The 15,727-nt window shown below is 42.7% G+C and overlaps 2 long non-coding RNA genes across 3 annotated transcripts in view; one reads left to right on the forward strand and one right to left on the reverse strand.

The window, feature by feature from the left end:
* Window positions 1–15,442, reverse strand: LOC132208668 (uncharacterized). Its single transcript, XR_009444800.1, has 4 exons — window positions 14,691–15,442; window positions 5,626–5,684; window positions 4,194–4,267; window positions 1–199 (listed from the first exon to the last, which is right to left on the reverse strand). It is a non-coding gene; the product is annotated as an uncharacterized LOC132208668 (long non-coding RNA).
* The window catches only part of LOC132208667 (uncharacterized), a 17,656-nt gene continuing 16,957 nt past the window's right edge, over window positions 15,029–15,727 (forward strand). The window contains exon 1 of one of the 2 annotated variants that reach the window (XR_009444799.1): window positions 15,029–15,233. This is a non-coding gene — a long non-coding RNA (uncharacterized LOC132208667). The remainder of the gene's footprint in view (window positions 15,234–15,727) is intronic. The other variant, XR_009444797.1, reaches the window with a different exon arrangement.

Below are 15,727 nucleotides of genomic sequence, written 5' to 3' on the forward strand. Positions count from 1 at the left end.
TGTCCAGGAGGATGTACAACACACTTTCAGCAGTGGTATATGCTTTGTATGTCGAAAAGAATGTGCGGATGTAGAAACGCTCCTTGTTCATGAGAGCGATTACAAAATTTTCGACGAGTCTTTTTGAGGTCTCAGAGTTAAGAATTTGAACGTTGGAGGTATCGACAGTGAGATGTGATGGAAGCTCATCTCCTGATGCCTACAGAGAGTACGAATTTAAAAAGTAAATGTGATGCAGGAACAACGTTTATTTGTATAGATCTCTGACATGGTAGAAACATTTCAAAATGCTTCACATTTACATAATCATTTAAAAATCACTCCAAGATTCATGAAGCTAAAACTAGGACAGGCCACCAAAAGCTTGGTCAGAAAGATTGGTTTTGAGGACAAAGAGGAGATGTTTTGGAAGAGTGTCGCAGAACTGGGTAGCTGAACACACCAATGACAGAATAAAGAAGATCAAGCATGCAGGCAAGATCAAAGTGGCCGGAATTAGAAGTGCAAAGATATGAGCATTGAAGGGCTGGAGGGGAATACCATTGATGAGGAGATACAATATGTTCAATCCAATGATAAAGCAGCTGGTCACTTCATGTATTACTTGAACCATTCAAAGAAAATACAAAGTTAAAATCAAAACATCACAGAAACATGGCCAGCTAGATTCATATAAAACAGAAATTTGAGCCTTGGAGTTATTTTGTATCGATCTCAAGAATATTAAACCATCATTTTAAGTAAATAAACATTTAATATTAAATCCCTTCAGCTGACCACCCACTATTTCTCAATTTCTACTTCAATCCAGTCATCAGATGGGCCAGAAAGTTTCCACAACAGAGTAAATGTGGAATTATGTACAGCAACTTCTGTCTACAGCTCGAGGCCACAGCAAGCTACCGGAAACAGGACAGTCTGGCTTCAATCCTGTTTGAATTCTCTGCTAACAATATCACTGACTTCACATTTCTGAACAATATTGTTTTTAGGAATCTAATTACTCTTGAAAGCAAGCTTACATAACTGGTAGGAAAACAGAGAGGTGTAAAATGTTTGCTGACTTGGCGGAAAATAGAAGGAGGGAGAAACTGAAGAAAAAGGAAACCTCTGTTTTTTTTTGTTCCACAGCTCGTGCTATGCAAGGTCTCTTCCAATGTGCTGCCTAAGGGTTATCATACTTGATACTGTGGAGTGTGCAAAAGAAATTAAGAACTCTCACAAAGAACTTCATAGTTCAAATCGCATCAAGCACCCCTATATCAAATTCAGTTTCCTTCATGTCAGCAGATGAATATACCTTTGGGATTGGGCAGGGGTCAGGGTGGAGCATGTCAGCAAAGGAGGGAATTGGAGCACTCTTTAAGGAGCCTGATTTGAAATTTGAAATCCAATGTGAACCTCTCAACTTTGCCAGAGTAGCTGGCCGGTTCAGTCAGAATGATGAATTGTCTGTAATCACAGGAAATGTATTTCCAAGACTTGTTCCAAGTAATAGAAAATTGTACAAAATGTGTTTCAATTAAATGAAGTTGTCGTTTTAAGAACTTTACCCCACACAAGTATAAAAAAGCATGACTGAAGAAAAGCATAACCTTCAAACAAAGATAACAAAGTGTGGATAATAAAATGTGAGGCTGGATGAACACAGCAGGCCAAGCAGCATCTTAGGAGCACAAGATGCTGCTTGGCCTGCTGTGTTCATCCAGCCTCACATTTTACTATCTTGGAATTCTCCAGCATCTGCAGTTCCCATTATCTCTAACAAAGTGTGGAGCTGGGTGAACACAGGAGGCCATGCAGCATCTTAGGAGCACAAAAGCTGATGTTTCGGGCCTAGACCCTCCATCAGAAAAGGGGGAGGGGGAGAGGGTTCTGAAATAAATGGGGAGAGAGGGAGAGGCAGATCGAAGATGGATAGAGGAGAAGTTCGGTGGGGAGGAGACAGACAAGTTTCGAGGCAGGAATGGAGCCAGTAAAGGTGAGTGTAGGTGGGGAGGTGGGGGGGATAGGTCAGGCTGGGGAGGTCGGATAGGTCAAGGGGGCGGGATGAGGTTAGACAGAAGGAAATGGGTGTGTGGCTTGGGGTGGGAGGAGGGGATAGGTGAGAGGAAGAACAGATTAGGGAAGCGGGGACGAGTTGGGCTGGTATTGGGATGCGGTAGGGGAAGGGGAGATTTTGAAGCTCAAATTGTTTATGTGTCACCATATTTTGATCCAGTAAGACAAATAACATTAAAAATAAATTGATGTTTTATGACCATGCTGACAATCTCAGCAAGAGAAATTACGTAATGTCCATGTTTAAATATTACAAGAGCAAAACTATTGAATGGTTGCAATACGTTACTAAAATAAAGGCTACCAGCTGTCAATACATTGCTTTCACCATTTTTAATGGTGAAATCTCTGTTCCTTCCTCTCTCACTCTACTTCTCATTCCTTCCATCTGTTCTGCTGTTGTGGTACCAGGCTATCAGCTCCCCTACTCAAATTTACTTCATAATCATTCTTCCCGCTCCTTTCCTTCCCATTCATCGCACGGTGTAACAGAAGAAAGGGCAGGATATCTATGGAAGGATGTGCCCTTCAGTGTTCTAAGTTTTCACAATGCCAGCAAAAAGGAAAAAAAAATAATCGAGCACAGTAAATCACAGTCCCTCAACGCACAGTTTTTGCGGCGATAATTCAAAACTGGTGCATTTTCACAGCATATTGAACATATGCAATTAGTAAGCAATCAACAGGCATGGAGGAAATCTCTCAAGCAGATATTAACATGTCAATAAAAGCAGGATGGAAGAGTTGAAGTTAATTATGCAGTGGAGAAAATCAACTGAAGTGTGCACATTCAGGTTTCAAATATTAAGTAGAGTTCCACATGAACATTGTTTTATTTACCTCTCGTAGTCAAAATGCCACAACACACTAGCTTGCCTGACAGATGACATGTTCTCTTCTTGTTTCAAATTCAGGAACTGGTTTGCAAATCTGGTTCAAGTTTGGACTTTGTTAACTGAAGGTTGCCAGGCACAGCATGTGGCAGAGCAGTGGAATGTGGCCAGTGATTGAAACACCATCTCATGTCCACACTTAACTCCTATTAACACACTCCAGTTTGTGGCTATAAGTTAGTTCTAGTCATGATGATTGTCAAAAATTTACGAAAAACATGACAGTTACGTTCACCACCCCCACTACACTACATCAAGGGACACAATTCCTCTTCATGATTATGTCGTTGTTCTATGTTCATCATGAATGTAAATTGGGTGACTATTCTATCTCAGTCTTAAATTGAAAAGAAGAATTTGCACGTCGCTTACTTAATTAATACCAATTAGAAAAGTTGAACAGATCTCTATCCTAGTACACAGCATACTTTTGTTACTCCATTTGTCTTACAGTTTGCTTGCTGAATATCTCAGAACTTAAACGATATTTTCTGAATTCATAGGAATAAGGTTTCTTGAGCTTGCTCCATTGTATCACATCATGATGTGTTTCTCTCTTAACTCCATTTATCCACCATTTATCCATTTACCGTGAATACACTGGCATAACATAAATGGCAGTCTTGAAGTTCTGAATGAACCCAACAGACTCCAACTTCAGAAGCTCCAACGGACAACATTTTTGGAAAAACGTCTGTCGCCAGATTTCACACCCAACGGACATAGCTTGGATTTGAAAAGTGCAGCAATAGATATTTCCTGACATAAACAGTCAGTGATTATCACAAGAAAAACCCGCTTGTCTGTTTCAAAGTGACCCACCTTTCGAAAAAAAAAGTCACCATTATCACACCACATCATAGGGCTGTGCTCACATGAGTGAGAGAGAGAGACAGCTGGTGGTTGTTTAACCAGCATGTCAGGCACAGGGAGAAGTTGAGAAGGACAATCCCTCATGGTCAACACAAATGTTGTTTACTCTTTCAATATCATCTTGCTCTTCCTTAGAACAATTGAAACTTTAAAAGGCCAAGTGAGCAGACGAGAGCATCAGCCTTCAAATATTTCAGCTCCCTCAGAATGAAATGGGACAAACCTGTGACCAAATATATAAAACATCTTGCACATCGTGGAAGAACGTGCGAGTGAGTGAGTGTTGGATGGTATATAGGAATATGAAGAATAAGTAATCAGGGGATTGGAATTTGTCATGTGTAAAAAACCAAGGATAGTACAAACCATTTTTATTCAGAGTAGTATGACGGAAATCTGACTGCTTCGGCAAGCTGACTGACCGGAAATAACAGTCAAATCTATAAGATAAATGAAACCATCATGACAGACAAAACAAAATTAAACATGTAAAGAGAAAGACTGCCATAAAAATTAAATACTGGACCAAAAAAGATAAAATGCTGACTTCAGTGTAGTTACATCTGTCCATGATCTGTTTGCTCTTCTGATATCACATTGCTCTTGCTTAGAAAACACAACTCTAAAATCCTAACTAAGCCAACACGGACGTCAGGTTTCAGACTTTTTAGGCCACTCAAAATAAAAATCAACAAAGCTTTCACATCAATATATAAATAAAAATCACTCTACACACCCTGGAAGCACTGTCTTAGAATCTAAAGGGAGTAACCCACAGTCGAGGCAAGGTAGGCTGCCTTCACGCAGGATAGGTTCACCAAGAGCAGTCTCTGGCATTAATACAGGGTAATGGGCACTGCCAGATGGACACCCGAGGCAGTCAGCTTCTCAGAGTCCACACCTCTGCAGTCCAGTGAGTGGGACTCAGTCAGCCCAGTGGGAGACTGAACCCAGTGTGGGGAGTGGGGAGAAAACAGCTGGGAAACTGTAGAGACATCAGTTAGATGTCGGGTCACCTATTGCTCAGTCTGTCAAGGTCGCTCAAGGGGGCTGCCACATCAGTCCTCATTGTGCTCAGTGATATTACACTGAGAAATGTCTGACTCCAGGGTCAGGCTGCTGTCATTGATGCAAGGCTGACAACTATTACTTTTCAGAGGTGTCAATGGACCGCTGCTGTTTTAATCTCGTCGGATATGGGAGGCACGGTGGCTTAGTGATTAGCACTGCAGCTTCACAGTGCCAGGAACCCGGGCTCGATTCCAGGCTCAGGCTGACTGTGTGGAGTTTGCATATTCTCCCCGTGTCTGCATGGGTTTCCCCTGGGTGCTCCCACAGTCCAAAGATGTGTAGGCTAGGTGGATCGGCCATGCTAATTTGCCCGTAGTGTTGAAGGGTGTGTGGGTGAAAGGAAGATGGGTCTGGGTGGGATGCTTCAAGGGGCGGTTTGGACTTGTTGGGCTGAAGGGCCTGTTTCCACACCGTAGGGAATCTAATCTAATTTAATATGTCAGAGATGAGTATGAGCAAATGGAACAAAGGAGCAGGAATACTTCCAAGATAACAAAGTGTGGGGCTGGATGAACACAGCAGGCCAAGCTGCTGCAGTTCCCTGCTGTGTTCATCCAGCTCCACACTTTGTTATCTTGGATTCTCCAGCATCTGCAGTCCCCATTGACTCGAAAGGCAAATTTCCATGTGAAGTCTGGAATAAGTGAGTCAATGCCTGACTGAACACAGGGAGACAAGGAACTGGATTGAAGCTTGTGCTTTGTGAAAAATTAATGATAACTCATACCTTTCAGAATCAAAGTGGGTTGGAGTCTGAGGAATGAGAAAGGTGAAGTATCGTCAAACCTAAAAGACAAATGAAAACACCATAAAAGTAAAAGCCAAATTCAACATGAAAAGAGAAAGAGTACGATCACACTTAAATACTAGACCAAAAAATATCAACTGCTGACTTCAGCCTCATTATATATGTCAAATATTCATTTGCCTCTTCACTGTCGACTTGGTCTTCCTTCAACATTTTAACATTTTAACTTGTCAACTGAGCAGCCAGGACATCACCCTTCAGATACTTCAGTTCAAAATGAAACTCAACGAAGCTTTGCTCTAATTCAACTCCTTGAACATTTGGAATGATTTCCCAAAGGGCCTTTTTCATCCAAATACTATTTTTTGGCTGCTGTAATGTAGGAAAGGCACTGGTTAATGTGCAGAAAGCACGTTTTCATGAATAACAATTGGTAATGACTAGTTTCTCCATTGAAACAACATTCACTGAGGGATAAATAGTAGATGATTTATACGGGAGAATTCCATTCTTGTTTTTTTTGCGAATTGTTGTGATAATGGGATCTTGTGGTCATCCGAGATGAACATTTTCCCTGCTAATATCACCTTCAGCAAAGACCAGAAGAAACATTTTGCTCCATCAAAGAGCGGACACAAAAATGTGGCCAATATAATTTTGGTTTTGGCAAGTACTGGAACCATTGCGACCCACAACATACACACATTAATTCAATCGGGTTACCCCAAATTCACATCATTTTTCCAGTTTTCCCGTCTTTGAAATTCGTACTAAAATCCAATTTCTTTACAAATAGTGTCCAGTATATATTGAATTCAAATTACCTCAAAACTCTTCTCACAACCAAGAGTGATACCACGAAGGTATTGCTCCTTTCCCTCCGCTTCAATTCGTGTTAGTTCTAATTACACTGATGAGGGAGAGAAAAGAAATAAGCGATTCGCACTTGAAACTGCAGAGCTACAAGTCTGCAATGTTCACCTCACGTTGTCTCAACATGAAGTGAAGACACACAGCAGTTATTGTTTATTCTTGTTTGTGTTTATGACATCACAGGCAAACCATTGTGACGTCACTGGGCTTATTCTTTTTTGAAAGAAAACCTTCCTGAGAAAGAACACAAAACCTGTTCGAGCAGTTACCTGCTGTTTTCCACTTCATCTCCGTGTACGCGGTTGTCATGTGGGGAGGGCTTGTTTGTAAACGTGGGCATCATGTCATGGATGCAGTTTCCCATCTTCACCATCTTCCCTGAACAGCCTTCCTGGTATATTGCCCATGGAGGTGAAGGCACCAGGAGGCCTGCCCACATGTGACCAATACATCTATTAATTTATTTGGTGGCCAGACTGGCTGGTCAGCTGTCAAGAGGATGGATGGTCTCATCTGTCCTGAAAGTCCCTTAAAAACATCCCTGAAGTTAATTTAACCTTTATATTCACCTTCGAATCCTTTGCACTCCTCTCATCACAGTCACAACAACACTTCCTGTTATGTCCTGCATGTTCACCAACTCTCTATTCATGCTCATACATTACCTTCAGTTCCAGAGCCCTTCTCTTATCTATTAGCCACCAGTGTGACACCCTACAAAATGCCTCTTGGGAATCCAGGTGTTATGCAGCTGTTGGTTTCCTCTTTGCGACCTCACTTGTTTGACTATCAAAAAGGAATGAAATTGTCAAACATGCCTGGCCCCAGGGTGACCTTGAACTTACCTGCAACTGCCCTGTCTCCATCATGGAATGTCTTCTTCTGGATTGACCACGTTGATTTAATCAGATGATACGATTTTTGTTTTAAGTGCATTGCTGAAACATACTTAATGAAGAGACATTATTAAGCACTTTCCCAACTGATTGAAATCATGTTAACTGGCTTTATTCCTTATTTTTGCTCCTCCTTCTTTCTTACATAGCAGTGTTACAACTGCTAATTTCTACTGAACTCAGATTTTTCCAGAATCCAGGATGTTTTGGTAAATCAGAAACCAAAATATCTACAATGTCTGAAGCTGGGCTCCAGGCATATTCAGTTTCTTGGAAGGACTGACAAGAAGGAGGAGGTAGGTTAGCATTACTGGCTACGGAATAAAATTAATATGGTAATGACAATGGATATTAGTTCTGGTGAAATGGAGTCTGGGTACAGTTTAGAAACATCAAGGGACAGAAATTGACAGTGGTCGATGTATATACACCCCAGTTAACTCGTGTGGTAATTTTAGCAGAAGGCACTAAAAAGGAAATTGAAGACACCAGCAGAAAGGGAGAGCTCTAATTATGATAAAAGGTCACTGACTTCAAGAGTCCAGTGACTTCAGTCTGCATAAAGATTGGGCAAAGCAAATCAGTTATCATTGCATACAGGAGGAATTCCTGACGTACTTTTTAAATTCATTCACGGGATGAGGGCATCACTGGCTAGGGTAACATTTATTACACATTCCTAAATGTCCAGAGAGCAGTTAAGAGTCAACCACATTGCTGTGGGTCAGGAGTTACATGTAAGCAAGAATGCCAATTTACTTCCCTTAAAGGACAACAGATTCATGCTCATCATTAGACGCTTAATTCCAGGTTTGTATTGAATTCAAATTCCGCCGTCTGCTGCAACTGGATTCAAACACAAGTCCCCAAAGTACTATCTGGGTCTCTGGATTAACTGTCCAGTGATAACAACCTCAGGCCATTGTCTCCCCAATGAAGTGTGTGCTGTGCGGGTTTCTGGGTCAACACTTTGAGGAATCAACAAGCAAAACTGAAGTTTGAGGTGTGAAGACTGTGCTCATGCCCCCTCGGGGAAGTGAACCTCATTTTCACCCACAGAAGGAAACTAACAAGGACACCTTCCACCGAGAGTGCCAGAGGCTTTCGGAGAGAGCAACCCCCAGAAAGCAGAACTTCACTCACTTGGCTCTATTGTCCCACTCCAGACTCCAAAACTAGAACCTATTTACAGCAACAAATGGAAGTATTTGATGGATGCCCTGGGTTTGTGCTCCTCCCCCATTGCTCACCTACAGTTTTCCTGCTTCACCTTGTACTTCCAGCCAAACATCACTGATGCCAGCTGCTTCCTGCCATTCCAAATGCTCCTCCTCAAGTGGAAGGACAAACAGCAATGTGGAAATTCACACATATTTCTGGTCTGTGGAGGAAATGATACTGTTATAATTTCAGATAATTTTTAAAGGGCTCTTTTTGCCCTTTGAAGCAGGGGGTGTACAAACACTATCACAGGCTCGAACTCACAACCACTTGTTTCTGAGAACAGTGCTCTGACCACTGAGCTGTGCAGCCAGGCACAAGACATGGAAAGAGGGTCTCATGTATTGGAAATAACAAAAGAATAGATAACTGGAGACTATTATATATCAAGACGTAACAAAACCGCAACAGAGCAGAGGGGCATCATGTGCAGAAGGTTGGGAGAATGCAAGGCCGAATCAGACAGTGTCCTGAGTGCCATAAACTGATCTTTCCTGCTGGTCCAGAGATTACGATTCAGTGCCTTCACTGTCGTAGCCTGTTCATGGTTATCATTTAAAGTAATAAATCTGAAATATTGACTGATCTTGAGAAGCAGAATTATGTCATTGATCAGTCAAAATCAATTCACTCCATGTTACAGTTCCACAGCAGCAATGCCAGCTGAAACTGCCTGAAGTGCAATCAGTTTAAAACAAGAATAGAGGGGAGGTCAGGAAAAGTGAAGGGCAATGGTAGTTTGTGAGAGGTGACTGGAGGCCAAGTGGAGCCAGGTTCAATGTGGGTGTTGAAGACCAGTCTTCACTGTTACCCTGGCATACAGATCACATTGGATCAATCACACAAGGATCCTCCTTTGTGTGTTGTCCTTTGCACATCACAACTCGGGTCAGTGCCTTGAGGGGCTCGGATATTTTTAATTTGGCAACTAACTCAGGTCAGTGGAACACAAACTAAGCTGTGTTGGGACACTATTTAAATGGGTCACCACTCATTGCAATGACCCAGAACTATGCAGAAAGAGGAAGAACACCAATACAAAATCTTCGCTTTGAATGGCTATCCCTGCAATTTCATCCACAGGTACTGACTAAACAGCAACACGAAGAGGACACATTATGCCCGAACACACTGGACACACTGCCACACATCAAGAACATATCAGAACTGACAACTCCTATGACCACTAGGAATTACGGTAGCACACAAGCCCAAAGCCATGCTACGACAAACATTCTCAAGGATTAAAGACACCATACCCACGACATGCAGAACTGACAGTGTTTACAAAATACTGTGCAACGATTGCCACAAACATTATATCAGACAGACAGGAAGGAAACTAGCCGTCAGTGTACATGAACATCAGCCGGCAGCAAAATGACATGACAAACTTTCCCTAATATCAGTACACCCGGATAATGAAGGCCATCAGTTTAACTGGGACAACATAACCGTAGTAGTGCAATCCAAACATAGCCACACATGGGAATTCCTAGAGGCATGGTTCTCAATCCATAATGCAGTCGGCAAACATAAAGAATTGGACCCCATATACAACCCATACAGAACAGAATGCGAAATGACAGAAGTTGCCAGAACAGACCGGGCAGGATAAATTTCAAGTGGAGGAGAACAACATCGCTTCTTCGGAAGTCTCACTCATGACGTTACCTTGCGTGGTGACGAAAAGTCTGAACGAAAACAAGCCAGCTGGGCGAGCAAGTTTCCAACTTTACTTGTTATCTTTACCGTTTAATGTGTGGCTCAGTGTCAGTCTTATACACACAGTGTTCTACCCGCTTCTCCTGCTGTACACAAGGTTTCCCAGCAAAAGGCAGCTTTGTGTGGAACACATGCAGTTTCTCCTGACAATGGGTACTGTTGCCATGAGGTGGGATATGAAATATACAATGAGCTGAAGTAGCCCCACACTCAAGTTACTCATTTACCTTTTAATTTCAATTTTCAATTTCCAAAACCCAGCAATCCATTCACTTAAGCTGCTGGGAACCTGACAAAAACAGCGTTGGCCAGACATTCCTCTTCGGGAGTGTCTGTCAATTTGCAAGGGTAGAAAAGCTGTCAACTTCACTCGAGTGAGAGAGGATACAATATTCCAAACTTCCAATTCAAAATCAGATGCCGTATCAATTACACCACTGGCTCCACACGTCTTGCTGCAGCTTTCATCCTGTCGATTGCGATGTAATCAGGGATACTGGCGGAAAAACCATTTGCAAGGTGAATATCCTGCAAAATAATCACCGTCGCTGCTGTACTTCAACGTTCTCCACTTTGTGAAGCGGTGAATGTCACTTGCAAACGAAACACATTAGCCCTCACATGCCTGGCTGTCACCTGTTTCTTTGCCACCTGTTTCTCTGCTGGAACTTGCCATTGCTTTGTTCACAGTCACTGCAAAGTTCTGCCTTGCATTTTTTTTTATTAAATTATCTCCTCCCAACTTAAAAACATTCCCTAGTCTTGAAATCTCCCATCCTTGGGAAATGACGACCACAATTCATACTATCTACATGTCTCATTATTTTATGAACTTCTAACAGGCCGCCTCTCAACCTCCTAAGCACCAGCAAGAAAAGTCAAAGTCTATCCAACCTTTCTTTATAAATCAAAGCTTCCATACCAGGCAACATCCTGGTAAACCTCTTCTTAACGCTCGCCAGCTTCATGATATGCCTCCTGTAATTGTGTGACAGAAACCGCACATTGTATTCCAGAAGAGGTCTCATCAACATCCTGTGCAACCTCAATATGACTTCCCAACTCCGAAACTGAAACAATTGAGCAATGAAGGCTGCCGTGCCAAAAGACTGTTTAACCACTGTTTAAATGGGATGGAAACTTCAAATAATCATGTACCTGGATCCCCTAAGTCCATGAGTAGGCACCTTAACAGTGAGAGAAAGTCTGTGGGAGGATGAGGAATAGTTTTGAATTTCTTTGACCTCACATCTGAAGAAATTTATTGGACACATGCAGCTGAATAAGTTCAACAATTCATACTCCGTGAAGAACTATAAATGAACCTGAAGATTTTTCAATTAAAAAGTAAAGTTAGACCCTCTCGAGTCAGAAGGAAGCCATCGCTGTTCTGTTTCTGAACTTCTCCTACCCAACAGGTTCTGCAACATGTCCATATGAAGATGGATAAGGGAGAACCAGTGGATGTAGTGTACCTGGACTTTCAGAAAGCCTTTGATAAAGTCCCACATAGGAGATTGGTGAATAAAATTAGGGCACATGGTACTGGGGGCAAAATGCTGAGTTGGATTGAAAATTGGCTGGCTGACAGGAAGCAAAATGTAGTGATAAACGGGTCCCTTTCAGAATGGCAGGCAGTGGCCAGTGGGGTACCACAAGGTTCAGTGCTGGGACCGCAGCTGTTTACGATATATATTAATGATATAGACGAAGGCATTAGAAGTAATATTAGCAAATTTGCTGATGACACAAAATTGGGTGGCAGTGTGAAATGTGAGGAGGATGTTATGAGAATACAGGGTGAGTTGGACAAGCTAGGTGAGTGGACGGATACGTGGCAGATGCAGTTTAATGTGGATAAATGTGTGGTTATACACTTTGGTGGCAAGAACAGGAAGGCAGATTACTATCTCAATGCAGTCAAGTTCGGTAAAAGGGAAGTACAACGAGATCTAGGTGTTCTTGTACATCAGTCAATGAAAGCAAGCATGCACGTACAGCAAGCAGTGAAGAAAGCTAATAGCATGCTGGCCTCATAACAAGAGGAATTGAGTACAGGAGCAAAGAGGACCTTCTGCAGCTGTACAGGGCCCTGGTGAGACCGCACCTGGAGTATTGTGTGCTGCTTTGGTCTCCAAATTTGAGGAAGGACATTCTGGCTATTCAGGGAGTGCAGCGTAGGTTCACGAGCTCAATTCCTGGAATGGCGTCCGGGACTATCATATGTTGAAAGATTGGAGCGACTGGGCTTGTATACACTTGAGTTTACAAGGATGAGAGGGGATCTGATTGAGGCGTATAAGATTATTAAGGGATTGGACACTCTGGAGGCAGGAAGCATGTTTCCGCTGATGGGTGAGTCCAGAACAGAAGACACAGTTTAAAAATAAGGGGTAGGCCATTTAGAGCAGAGTCGAGGAAAAACTTCTTCACCCAGAGAGCGATGGATATATGGAATGCACTGCCCCAGAAGGCAGTGGAGGCCAACTCTCTGGATACTTTCAAGAAAGAGATAGATAGAGCACTTAAAGATAGTGGAATCAAGGGTTATGAGAATAAGGCAGGAACAGGATACTGATTGTGGATGATCAGCCATGATCGTAATGAATGGTGGTGCTGGCTCGAAGGGTCGAACGGCCTACTCCAGCACCTATTGTCTATTCATTCACCATATCCAGATACATGAACGTTGGATCACTCTCCAAAGGTATCAGTAACTATTGCCAATCCTCAGTTACATCTGGAGAACTTGATGTTTGACCTTTCTGAACCAGTGCAGGTCATGTGGTGAAGTCGCACTTGCAATGATATTAGGTAACGAGTTCCCAAATGATCGTGAAGGATTAGTGATGTTTTCCAAAAGAACAATTTAAATGTTTTCACATTTTTGATTCAATCCAATGATCTGACATATTACACAAGGTTGTCACAAAACAATATTTGATACCAGGTACTTATTAGGACAAGTGACCCAAAACTGGCCAAAGAAGTAGGTTTCAAGGAATATCCTGAACAAACAAGGGGACTTTGAAAACCACGGATGTTTAGGGAGTAAATTCAAGAGCTTATGGCCTTAGGAACTGAAAACATGAAAAAGGTGGGAGTTAAAACCAGAAATCCACAGGAGGTTGGAAGTCAGGGAGAACAAATGTCTTGAAGGAAAAAGCAAAATGACAGTAGATGCTTGAAAGTTGTAACACAAGCAGAAATTGATGTAAAACTCAGCTTATCTGGCAGTGCTTGTGGAGAGAGAGAGCAGCATTACTGTTTTGTGTCCAGTGACCCTTCTTCAGATAAATCTCAGAGGGGTTTGCAGCTGGAGGGACTATCAAACGAAAGTGGTGTGATGCCAAAATTTCAAAATAAGGATATGAATTTCAAAACCTTGGTGCTTTGCCACTGAGAAAATGTTTATGTTAGTGAGCACAGAATGACAAAACTTGAAGATGTTAAAATCGGTGAGAATAAACACATGGGCAGCAGATTTTTGGATCAGTTCAAGATTTCAGGGAAGTAGTATTAAGAAGCCGGCCGGGAGTGTGTTTGGGGAGTTAAGTCGAGAGGTAGCAAAGGAATGGATGAGAGTTTCAGCAGCAGATGACCTGAGATGCTGTTGAGGTTGAAATTGTATGTGGTCTTTGTGATAATGAGTGTGGGGGTGAGTAATGTGGTTAGAAGCTCATCTTGGGGTGAAATATTGCACCCTGACTGTGACCAGTGTGTTACCTGCCAGTTACCTGGGGCAGGGATGGAGTCAGTGGCGAGGGAGTAGAATTTTGCTCCCAGCCTGGATTGACATTTTTCATTGTCTATTTAAATGTGATCTATACCCCTTTTCAAACAAGAACGGACTTGGCAGCAGAACTAATTGGTGAACCAACTGTCAGCTTTATTGAGACAAAGTGTGGAGTTTATCTGTTATGAAGTAAACGACAGTGACAAACTCAGACAGCTACTTAGAGTTGAATGTGGATTATACTGCTTAAGTCAATAACTAGGCAGTAGAGCAGTGAAACAACTTATTGGAGTTTCTGCAGCCACGGTCTTCAAACTTTTTCTTGTGTTGGGCTTTTATCTTCTGATTCTCGTTGCTTTCCATTGCACAGACCTTTCTTGAGAATCTCTTTTCTGCTTGTTCTTTTTTGATTAACCTCCCTCTCTGCCCAATCACAGTTCATATGAACAACACTCACCTCACTTCACCACGTGATGTTCTTCATATTCATAATTATTCCCTTTACATCTTACCTGAGGACTGCTAGACCTGTATTTATTACCCTTATTTCACCGCTATTTCTCTATTGGCTGACAGAGCGGTATCAAGAGTACCTTTAGCTTTGAGCTGCAGGAAGCCTTTTCAATCGCGACTTATTAAAAAATAACAAAAGAACTGGGATGTTGTCAATCAGGAACAAAAACAAAGTTGCTGGAAAAGCTCAGCAGGTCTGGCAGCATCTGTGAAGGTAAAAAGACAGATCCGGTTTTCAGTCTCATTCGTCTCAAAATGCAACATTGCGACGACGTTCATTTGCTTCCAACAATAACACAAAGCACTGCGCATGCTCCAGCTCACGGTGAAGTCTGGCTGATTGATGTCAGTGCGCGACCAATAGGAGCACAGGTGTGCCGTGCATGACCGGACGGATATCGCCCAATCGGAATGAAGGGAGGGCGGGATCAGTGAAAACCACGTGATCATCCACGAGTGCGGTGCAGAGTCGCTGAGATAACCGGAACTGCAGATGCTGGAGAATCCGAGATAACACGGTGTGCAGCTGGATGTGCACAGCAGGTCAAGCAGCATCAGAGGAGCAGGAAAGCTGACGTTTCGGGCCTAGATCCTTCGCTGAGACCAAGATTTGTGCAATTGAGGTAAGAGCAGGCCACAGTAAAGAAAGCAAAACGGTAGAAAGCTGGAGGGAAGTGATATTCGTATGGGTTTGGAAGTTTTACAAACAGTTAGTGCACGTCGGAAAACACACCCATTTGAAACTCCCAGACTCACGTTTGCAGAAAACAAATCAACGCCTCAGATGGCGATCGGCCCGTGTGACCGTCACCATCTTTATTGGGGGCAGTGATCCGCGGGGCGCATGCGCGACAGCTTTGAAACTTTAAAAGGGCCGGGGGTGAAGCTGGAGGAACACAACAGGACAGGCAGCATCAGAGAAACAGGAAAACTGACGTATTCGGGCCCACACCCTTCAGAAATGGGGGAGGGGAAGGGGATGCTGAAACAAACAGGGAGAGAGTGGGAGACAAGTGGAGAGGAGACAGACAAGTTAAAGAGGTGGGGATGGAGCAGGTAAAGGTGAGTGTAGGTGGGGAGGGGATGGGTCAGTCTATGGAGGACCAACAAGTCAAAG

Source organism: Stegostoma tigrinum, unplaced genomic scaffold (genome assembly GCF_030684315.1).
Source record: "Stegostoma tigrinum isolate sSteTig4 unplaced genomic scaffold, sSteTig4.hap1 scaffold_50, whole genome shotgun sequence".
Classification (NCBI taxonomy): Eukaryota; Metazoa; Chordata; class Chondrichthyes; order Orectolobiformes; family Stegostomatidae; genus Stegostoma; species Stegostoma tigrinum.